Raw genomic sequence first — 9,878 nt, forward strand, 5'->3', positions numbered from 1 at the left:
TAGGAACTATTTTTTTTTTAATTGTTGTATTAAAAAAGGTGGTACTTTAAAAGTGCAAGAACTAAGCTTCATTTACCTAGCAGCTAAGGCTGAAAATTATAACCTATATGAAATGCCATTAATGTCTGTATGTCTGTTATTATTATTTCTTTATATGCATAAATGCGCATAAACATATGCACATTTGTATTCATTTAGTATCTTGTGAAAAGAAGCAACTCCTTCAGCTTCAAAGAATGTTCTGATCCACACCAGCCAAAAAAAGTTTAATTTGGACAAAATCCATATGCAGTTCACAGCTGTCCCAGTTTGTTTCAGCAAGAGAATCCAAAATGCCAGGTTTTCAATGGTCTTTCTGTACAGTTTCCCCACATAACAATATGCCTGAATCAGGGTCAGAAATCTCTGAATTTATAGCTTCAGTTTAAGCTTTTTGTATGTGTCTAACTTAAACACAGACCCAAATTGAAGGAAGCGTAAGAGGTTTTCTTCTTCTCAAGATGACAGAGTTCTCACAAATTCAACAATTTCTCTAGTATTTTTATTTTGGAATGAAATCTGACAACACAGATTTTGAAATTTTGATAGGATTAAGTCCTTGTCTCAATTCAGATCTGAGCCTTAACCTACACCAACTTCATACAAAGTCACATTCAAATGCTGCCTTATGTCAAAGAGGAACAGAAATGTTTTCCAGTCCTAGTTTAGGACATTATTCCATCCTATCTCACAGACTTTTGCTGTGATATTCATTAATGCTCTGACTTCTCTCTCTGACTATTCCTATAAGCCATTTCAGAATAGCCCCGAAACCTGCTTTGCTATGAAACCTCAGGCAAGTTTCCTCATCATAATGATGGCATAATAGATTTCTTTTTATCTTCTCTATGACGGGAAGTAGCAGTTATTATTAATGATGGTTTTGTGTTGTGCTGGCTTTCTAAATAACCTTTTTATCTGATGGTGGACAAAAAGTAGCTCAAAGTATGATATTTCATTTGAGATCTTCTGATCAGAAAGGACTAAGTTCCAACCTGCAACACACAAATAAATAAATGGAAACATCAGTAGAAGTGAAAAAATACTTTGCACTGCTAGAAAACATTTTACCAAAAATCATTAGCTATGTATTTATTAGTATTTATTATTATTATAATTTGTTGATTGTGCATAACTTTTCTAAAGAGCATCTGGAAATAGAAATGGGCCATATACAGACAATGCATAGTTTTTAATTCCTAGAATTCAAGAACCAAAATCTACAGGGCACTATTTCTACAATTTCTATTGTTTGTCTGCTGGGAATCTTGAAAGCGAGCATTTGACAAAGAACCATTGTGCTATCTTAATTACAAGTTTAAAACAAAAGCCAAAGAAAATTTCTGGCAGCACTCACAGTGACAGGAAATTCAAATGTCTTCAAGCACAGAAGCCAATGAAGCTGCTGATACTGAACTCATTTGGCACAGGACTTTGTTTTGATGTGTGTGAGATGAGCCTGAGGCTGGAGGTGACTGTGTCAAACAGAATGAAAGACAAGGAGCAGGAGGAGGAGGGTGAGGATGAATAGAGCACCAAAACATGCTTTTTGTGTGAGTGTTTGGTGAGCATTTCCATGCCCAGCCTGCTGCCTCCCTGCACCTCCTGCATCTCTGCACAAGTCGTTTGTCTTTGGGCATGATGCCAGCCCTGAGCAGAGTAGCTGGGACTTGCCCAGCAGGAAATCAGCATTTCCTGATGCCCGTTGGGCAGAACATGCCCACACGCCTGGCATAAATTCTCCTTCTTTCCAATATTTGCCAGCTGCTTGCAGAGACTGACACTGTAATTTTACTCCCTTTCCATGCTTCCTCTGCTTGACACATGGTATACCACCTCTTCAAATTGTTAATCATCAGTACAAATTCCCTCTGGCTTTCTCTCAGTTTTTTTAAAAAGATCCTGTATTTTTTGATCTAGCTGCATATTTATTCTTCCTGATCTCATTTGCATTCATGCACATACACAAGCACACATCAATTTTACAACCACTATTAGCATCAGCTTAAGGTGAACTCTGGCAGCCAGACAAAACACAGCCCATTTTGATCTGCCAGGCTTAAATGAGCAGAATTGATTGAACTGAAAGCAGTGACAAGAAGATAACATAACAGATTGGGAACAAAATCTCTTACATATTGAGTAAGCTGAGATTATTGGGGACCAACCCACTTGGAAAACGAAAATGTGCGGAAATCCAATTTGCTTCCCTGAGGTGGAAAAAGAAAATAAATGTTAATTTCACCATCAGAGAGCTATTCAGTCCTTTACTCACTTTCAATAACTTGACTCAGGTATAAAACATTTCATTTTCTATGGCCATTGTGTTCTTGATACTGCATTTACATGCTCTACACTCTGTCTTGGCTACAACTAAGCATTTTCTCTCCTCACAAATAAAGCAACTACATGGTTCTTTCCTTCCTGAAAGAGACGGACAGCTGAAGGACTATTTGAGCTGAATTAGCAAGCTTAACTAGTGGCTCACAGCAAAGTGAGAAGGGCTTTGCACAGGCAGGCTCCCTTCACACTGCTTCATTCGCAAGAACTGGCAGCAGTGTCCTTCACGGAGCTCCCATCCGCTTTCTGGAAGGGACACAACTGCAATGATCTGTGGGCCATTTCTGCTGCTGAACAAGTAAAGCTGGCAGGGCACAAGAAGGGCTGCACCCTGAAAGGTAACTCAGCTGGCACATGCTGCCCCCTTTACTCATAGGAAATTTGGAGGGCACCCAATGGTAGGGTGCTTGCTCTGGGCCTTGAAGATGGAGGGGTTTAAGGAGGTGCCATTCCTTTTAGGAAAAAGCTGAGCTTCTAGTAGTGGAGGAGGTCTGCTGAATTAGCATTTTAAAATATTATTAGTAGAACTGCCCAAAATGAGGCGTTGATCCCTCTGCATATTCCATGTATGGACATTGTTGAAATGCTGTCACAGCAGCCATAATGTCAGCGTCCAGAAAATCACGGTTCCAAATCCTTGAATGACCAGATCTTAGCAGACCAGGAAAGACGACCAGGTAATTTTTGTGTTCTTCAAATGCATAAATATATTGCTTGTATTGTAGGGAGCAAGTACTGCTCTTGACTGGGCTGAAACCAATGAGCTTGCATTTCTGTAACATAAGACACAAGATCCTTGAACTTTTTCTCTGAGTCAAATCCTATTCTGCTACTTTCTGCTACTTGATGCTTTTCTTCAGCCTTGAAAGAGTCAAATTGTTCTTATAGGGACAGTGATAAATGTAAAATTCAGGTAAGAACAGGTTCCTTTACCTGAATTGCCCTTTTCCACCTTGAATTGCCTCCAGTCTGTCTCAGCCTTCCCTGGAGGAGCAATCAGCCCTCAGCGTTGCCACTGACTGGCAGACCCTGCTGTTCCCCAGCTCTCATGCCTTAATTCCCACCTTCTGCTAATCGCTGTCTTTCCCAAGCTCTTCAACAGCAGAATAATACATGCTTTGCAATTTGGTTTGTTTATGTCTTTAATTAAATCTTCCTGTTCTGCCGAGCTAATCTCACACTTTCTGCACCCTGCAGATTAATTTGCTGTTCATTTCCACAGCTCTCTGACGAGACAGGCTCTTTTTCAGGTCTGTGATATTGCTTTCATGGCTAATTTACTTTCCTCTGTTAGAATAGGAATTTTATGAATCTACTCACATTGCAAATCCGCTTCACTGTGTTTTTAAGGATTTCCAAACTTCCAATAAACAAAACTGTTCCTCTCTCTCTCTCAATTTAATAAATTTTACAATTTTCTACAGCATATTTTACAGTGCACTTATGCAAGAGTATCTGTGGCAATATGTATTTATAGGACACCCATAATTCTATAGCATTGTAGCATTACCCAAAGAATGGGTCTGGGGAAAATGAGGATGAGAATACAATCACCTACTTCTCTGATTACTTCTCACAGTTTATAAAACACTTGGTGTCCAGACTCTAACTTCGGCGGGAGCAGAGGGTTTGCTCTGCAGCCAATGAAAGCAGGTGGAGCTCGAGCAATTCCAGTCCTTTCATCTGTGTGCAGTAGCTGGGACTCACTCACAAGTCAGAAACATTTGGCTTCCTCGGAAAGAGACAAAGTCCTGCTCTCAAAGTGATGCTCCATGTTGTGTTTTCCAAAACAAACAAACACAGAAGGGGCTGAGGTTCAGCCTGAATCACTGACCTGGCATCGAGCATAGTCCCACGGTTGTCACCGGCCCAGCAGGGAGTGCAACCAAGTTATTTAGGGATTGGGATGAGCAGGCAGAGGCAGGAAAAGGTGAAGATTTCTTAAAATCTAATGTAAAAAGGATCTACACCCGCAGTCAGGCCAGGAGAAGAGCAATTTTTCTCCTGTAGTAAGAACTGGTGATTTAACTCAAACACACTGAGGGTCCAGCAGTTGTGACTGCTGCATAGCACAAGGCAGAGATACAGCTCAGGTTGTGCCATTCCTTCCAAAAATTGTCACAAAAGTACATTTACTACCTGTTAATAATATTTTTTAAAATGTGAGATTTTGTTCAAAATAGAGGTGAGGGCTGGTGACTTTGGGCAGGACTGTGGAAAGGGTAACAAGCAAAGAAATTCACTGGCAGACCAGAGGCCCAGGAAGAGCACAGTATGTCTATACAGAATCCTAAGCTACACAAGCTGTATGTGCTACATGAGCAAATGCTTACGTGCCTCTAAACAATCTTCTCCTCAAGAGTTCCCCTGGAGCTCATAATCTCAGTTTATGAGGGTAAGGATTCAGCACCAGTCTGTGAGTTGTTGTCCTTTTGATTCCTGCCACCTCTCCCAGCTGGGCTTTCATGGAGAACCTGGATTTCCAGAGGCTCAGCTGGTACAAACTGAAGAGGTAAACGGGTCCCTCGTGGGAGGCTAAAGACCGAGGGCCCTCCTGGTGCTTGGGAGTGTTGCAGAAGAGTGAGACCAACTTATTCAGTGTCCTAAGAGCTGCCCCAGAGGTCAGCAATGTTGGTCAAGACTTGCAGTCAACAGCCATCCACCTGCTCTGCAGGAAGGCAAAGCAGCCGTTGTGAGCAGCACCTCGGCAGCCGAAACCGGCCAAGTGCTGGCAGCCGTACAGACCCTGTGCTTTCTGCTGGTACCTCACCCCCTCCGGCCACTTGTGGTAGCATTCGGTGCAGGGACTGGCTTTATAGTGAAGTGGTTGACAATGGTTTTGCAGGACTTAATGGTAGCTGTGCTAGTGCAAGTATCTCTCCTGCTTGGCTGCTTTGAAACATCAAGCGTTTGCTTGCAGTGGGTGCAAAAGTCCTTGCTGTAGCACTGTCTGCCACAGAAAGCTAGGAAAGGTGTCAGAGTGCAGCAAGGCTGGGATAAAATCCAAAGCTTTCAGCAGATGAGAGATCTGTAGTGCCCTAGACAGTGGCTCCAGGGGTCCCTCATGCCTACAGGGAGTCTGGCATCAGCCTGTTCCACTGGACAGCACTGCATTTACTTGCCCCCTTGGCTCTGCAAGGTCTTACTGCTGAAGAAACCGCCTTTACACAGCTAGATTTCACTTCTGTTCCTAGCCAGAGGCATACCCCTTCGACACTTCACATTTATAGGCTGAAGTGCTGCTGAAAAGGTAAATGTTCAAGGATTCGGTCACTCGTTTGCCTGGGGTGAGAATGAGGTGGCAGCTTTTGCAGCCCCGTTCTGGCCATTTTCTTCCTGTCAGGGTGTAAATGCCAGCTGAGGTCTGGCACCTTGTTTTATTGTGTGAAGACTGGAAAGAGATTTCTCAATTATCTTTAAATTAACTGCCTCTTGTCATCATGAGCTCCCTGAGGATGGGTGCGAGGGTTTGCTCAAAAAGGTTTTTAGGCACCTGTCTGTGTGTCCACTATCTGGGCACCCAACAGACTGTGCCTGCCGTTTCTCATCCCCAGGTTTAAAGCTTTAATTAGGAACCTTTTGCACGTCCAGTCTTCACAAGCACCATCTGGCACGATACAGAAAATATGCTCTGTTTTCATTACTGGTAAATCCTAGGAAAGCCATTTGTGCGCGTTAGAGGCAGGGACTGGAGGGGCAGAGGATAGGCGTAAAAACTTCCAGAGCACTGAAGAGTGAAAAGAATCTAAAGGAAAAATGAAACCTGCATCCAACCTTGGGTTTGCACTTAGAATATTTATGAATATTAAGTTTTGCAAACGTTTTCGTTTTCAGGACTCCGGGATATGGACGTGCTGCAGCATGCTGGAGCATGACCACATTTACCACTTCCCAAGCCAGATCTGGAAAATATGAGGCTTCTTATTTATGGCTTTGCTTTTCAGCATGCATCATCATCGAGATTCAACATTTTGTTTCCTCAGAATTCACAGCCACACAAAATATTTTGTTACAAGTTAGAGTGAGTCTGATTAAATGCAAATCCTTGAACTGACTCTGTTGCAATTTCATAATATACTGTACACAGAAATGTCTGTAATTTTTTCATATTAATACATGCATCTTCCCTTTCTCTCTCTCTTCCTTGTGGATTGCTAAGGTGTAAATCATCATTCTACATACCCAGTTGTAGCTACTGAGACACAACTCTGATTAACAAAATGGTGAATGATGAACAGGGCAAAATTTTGAAACTCTGTCAGAAGGTTGTTGCCCAAGGTTGCCTGCAGCACCTAAAAGAGAACAATGACATTTTCCAAAGCATGTCTTATAAACATTGCAGATGAGGACCACCACAAACTATGAATTGTATTCATAATGCCTCTTTCTCTAATAGTCCACTGTTGAGATTAATTGCAATTGCTTCAGCCCTGCATGCCACAAAAAATACATGGCAATAAGACCGAAGTGCATCCCAACCGGAGCTGGGTGCTAGAAGGCCAGAATTATCCGTGACAAACTCAGGGACAGCAAACAGCACAATGAAAAAAACCACTCAACAGGTCTGTCTTCAGTGTTGCAAATTGAGCAAGAGGAAAATCTGGAGTTTTAACAGCTCACTTCTCCTTTAATAAAAGCAGCATAGTCCAACTAGCAAGGTAAAAGGAAATACAAATAGGAGAAGTGAAGTTTCATGTATCTGTACCAACTCAGCTTTTAAGAGATAGAAAACGGCGCAGAAACTTAGAAAAATAAATAGCACTTACAAGGAATGGTGGCAAAATAAAGACCCAGTTGGATTAGGTTTCTTACTGTGGGAAGTAGTTTAATAGGTGTCTCTTCTTGCAGTTCATATTGGACCATTATCTCTGCATGGGGCTAGTGAAGACAGCTTTTGGATGTGTCAGCTTTCACAAAAAGTAGCGCAAAAGTTCTGTTTACTAGTAGTCATTTTGTGTGGCACCTGCAGTGCAAGTGGAAGCATTTAGGCTAAATTACAACTGAGCACCAGTTTCTCTCAAATTTCCTTCTGCTTGCGCCTGTTTGTTTGGGTGTTTTTTGTTGATCTAAAATCTGGTGTAATGTTGCTGCACTGCTGTATTTTATGCTGGAATTGGCTGCATTTTCACAACGAAATTACAGAGGACTGTAGGGTCATTAGCCTAATGTATGCTGAAATATTACTAATGTTTAATTTGGTTTGAATTTTGGATGCAAATTCCAGTCAGTGCTTATTCCATGGGAACCATTGGCCTTAACCCTCAGGGTTTAAATCCCCAGGTGATAAGAAATGCCATATAAACTTTAGCACTGAGGAAACTGAAACACACAGGGCCATTATTCTTTGCGGTTGCACACAGAGAAGGAGGAGCTACTGTTTTCTCATCCTTAATTTGGTTTCCCAGGATCCCCTGTGGAGTGGTGGGGAACCACCACAGACACACCTGGGGTGTCCAAAATTCACCTTTAGCTCCTGCTTACCAAGCATTTGGAGGGAGGCTTTTCAGAAACTCCCACTGAGAGCAATCGGGAGCTGGTGGGTGCCTGTTCACTCCGTTGGGAACGCGTCCTTAATTGCAGGCAGTGAATGTTCTGGCAAATCTGCCCCCCTCTCCTCCCCTGGAAACTCTCATGCTTTTGAACTCCCTAGAGACAATTACAGGTCAAAGTCTTTGTGGCCAATCCTGACATTACGGTTTCAATGGATTTTGCCTGGGGGCATTAACGTGTTCTTCTCTCAAATCTAGCTGAGAGAACGTTTATTAGCTTGTAACTGTTGTTTTGTTAATCTAGTGAATGGCTCTTTAGGAAACAACAGAGCAAATGCTTATTAATGGTGAAAGCTTCATCCATTATAAAGGACCATGCCTCCAAAGAGATCAGAAGATGGTGGAACCTAAGAGGAAATGTTACTTTATTCAAACCCATCAGTATTAACTATTTGCCATATCACAAGTTTTGTCGGATCCTCGGAGAAGGTAAATGCCAGCATCTCACAGGCCCTGCTTTTTCCATAAGTAGGGACAGTAAAATGGTTATTGAAATCAGTGGTTTTTTCACTGAAATCACATTCGCTGCTGTGTTTGGCTAGAATACTGCACTGCACAGATAAATTGTTCTGAGTTAAATGCGGGCAGAGAATTGGATTTCCTGTCAAGGATATTCTGAGAAAATATCATAATTACTTTTTAAAAGACCTAAAATGTACTAATGTCGCCTGAAAAAGAAAAAAAAAGAAACATTACTGGAATGTACACCATTTTCGTAACTCACACAGCACTTAGAGTACTCCTAGTTCTTCTAATAGGAACAAATAAAAGTAAAATTGCTCCTTACCTTCTACTCCAGTATGTAATTTTGCATAAGAGTCTCTGATTTATCACACTCTAACATAATGACTCAGCTGCATTTCTTTCGTACATGATTCTTTTCACCCTCAAGAGAAAGAGGAACCAATGTACTTGCTGTGCAGAGACCTCTTTCAGTTACAGCCACTGAACAATTATCCGTACCTCATTAGCTTTTGTGGTTCCTTGAAAGCAGAAAAATCCAGATTTTCTTCTCTCCATCTGCCACTGTTATTCAGCACAGACGGCTGAGTAAGAAGCAAGTTGCTTTAATTTGAACAAAATCTTCAGCGCAGAAATCCATGACTACTAAAATGAACGTCCAGATTATTCTGCTGCTCCCAAAATGACTAACTTGGAAGCCAAAATTCATTTGTATACTGGTAATAAGACAGGCAACTGCTTTATTTTCTCCAGGGCTTTGGGGGGTTTTGTTGTTGTTTTTTGTTGGATTTTGCTTTTGGTTTTTAACAGTGGCATAAGTAAGACACTTGTGTGAACCCTAGAAGAGACAAGGCACAGCTTGTGCCACAGATGGCTGGCAGGACACATTGCACTCCTCCTACTCCTGAATCCTGAACTACAGGCCTTTTGGTAGCTGGAAACAGGGGCATGAAGAGTGTGCAATGGCCCCAGCTGAAAAGCTGAGATTATAACCCTGTCTATATTTAGGCCACGTATATAAGTGAATCAGGCACCTCTGAGTTTTCTGAAAAGCATGGTTGGCCAGCACCAGGGCTGAAAGGGGAAGTGCAGCATGTGTGTTTTTTGGCTGCAGGCATGGCCAGGCATCAGACAGCACCTACTGACCATCACAGGAGATGTAGCATATGTCTGCACTGCACTGGGAGGTGGGTCTGCAGCACCCAGGGCTTTCCAGTGCCAGCGCTGATGTACACTAGCAGCAGAAATGACATTTAACAGACATTGACTCAGTCTTAGAAAGCCCTTCAAAATGTGCTTCTGTATGGGACTTAGGCTTTTATGGTCCTTCAGCACATTAAACATCTATGAGGTCACTGTAAATGAAACAAAGGATCATTACAATATATTTTGCCCTCTCTCTCCACATTTCTTGAATTACACTGAGTTCACTCCAAGTAAGGTATAGTAGCACTGTGAGTTAGGAGGACAGTTGGCATATGCATTCCT

At 42.1% G+C, this 9,878-nt stretch overlaps 2 long non-coding RNA genes across 2 annotated transcripts; one reads left to right on the plus strand and one right to left on the minus strand.

The window, feature by feature from the left end:
* Positions 1–293: 293 nt before the first annotated feature.
* LOC139826498 (uncharacterized) lies at positions 294–9,004 on the minus strand. Its single transcript, XR_011736597.1, has 3 exons — positions 6,562–9,004; positions 2,175–2,249; positions 294–1,034 (listed from the first exon to the last, which is right to left on the minus strand). It is a non-coding gene; the product is annotated as an uncharacterized lncRNA (long non-coding RNA).
* Positions 2,544–6,433, plus strand: LOC139826499 (uncharacterized). The gene is made up of 2 exons (XR_011736598.1): positions 2,544–2,717; positions 6,214–6,433. It is a non-coding gene; the product is annotated as an uncharacterized lncRNA (long non-coding RNA).
* Positions 9,005–9,878: the final 874 nt, after the last annotated feature.

Source organism: Patagioenas fasciata, chromosome Z, assembly GCF_037038585.1.
Source record: "Patagioenas fasciata isolate bPatFas1 chromosome Z, bPatFas1.hap1, whole genome shotgun sequence".
In the NCBI taxonomy this organism is placed as follows: domain Eukaryota; kingdom Metazoa; phylum Chordata; class Aves; order Columbiformes; family Columbidae; genus Patagioenas; species Patagioenas fasciata.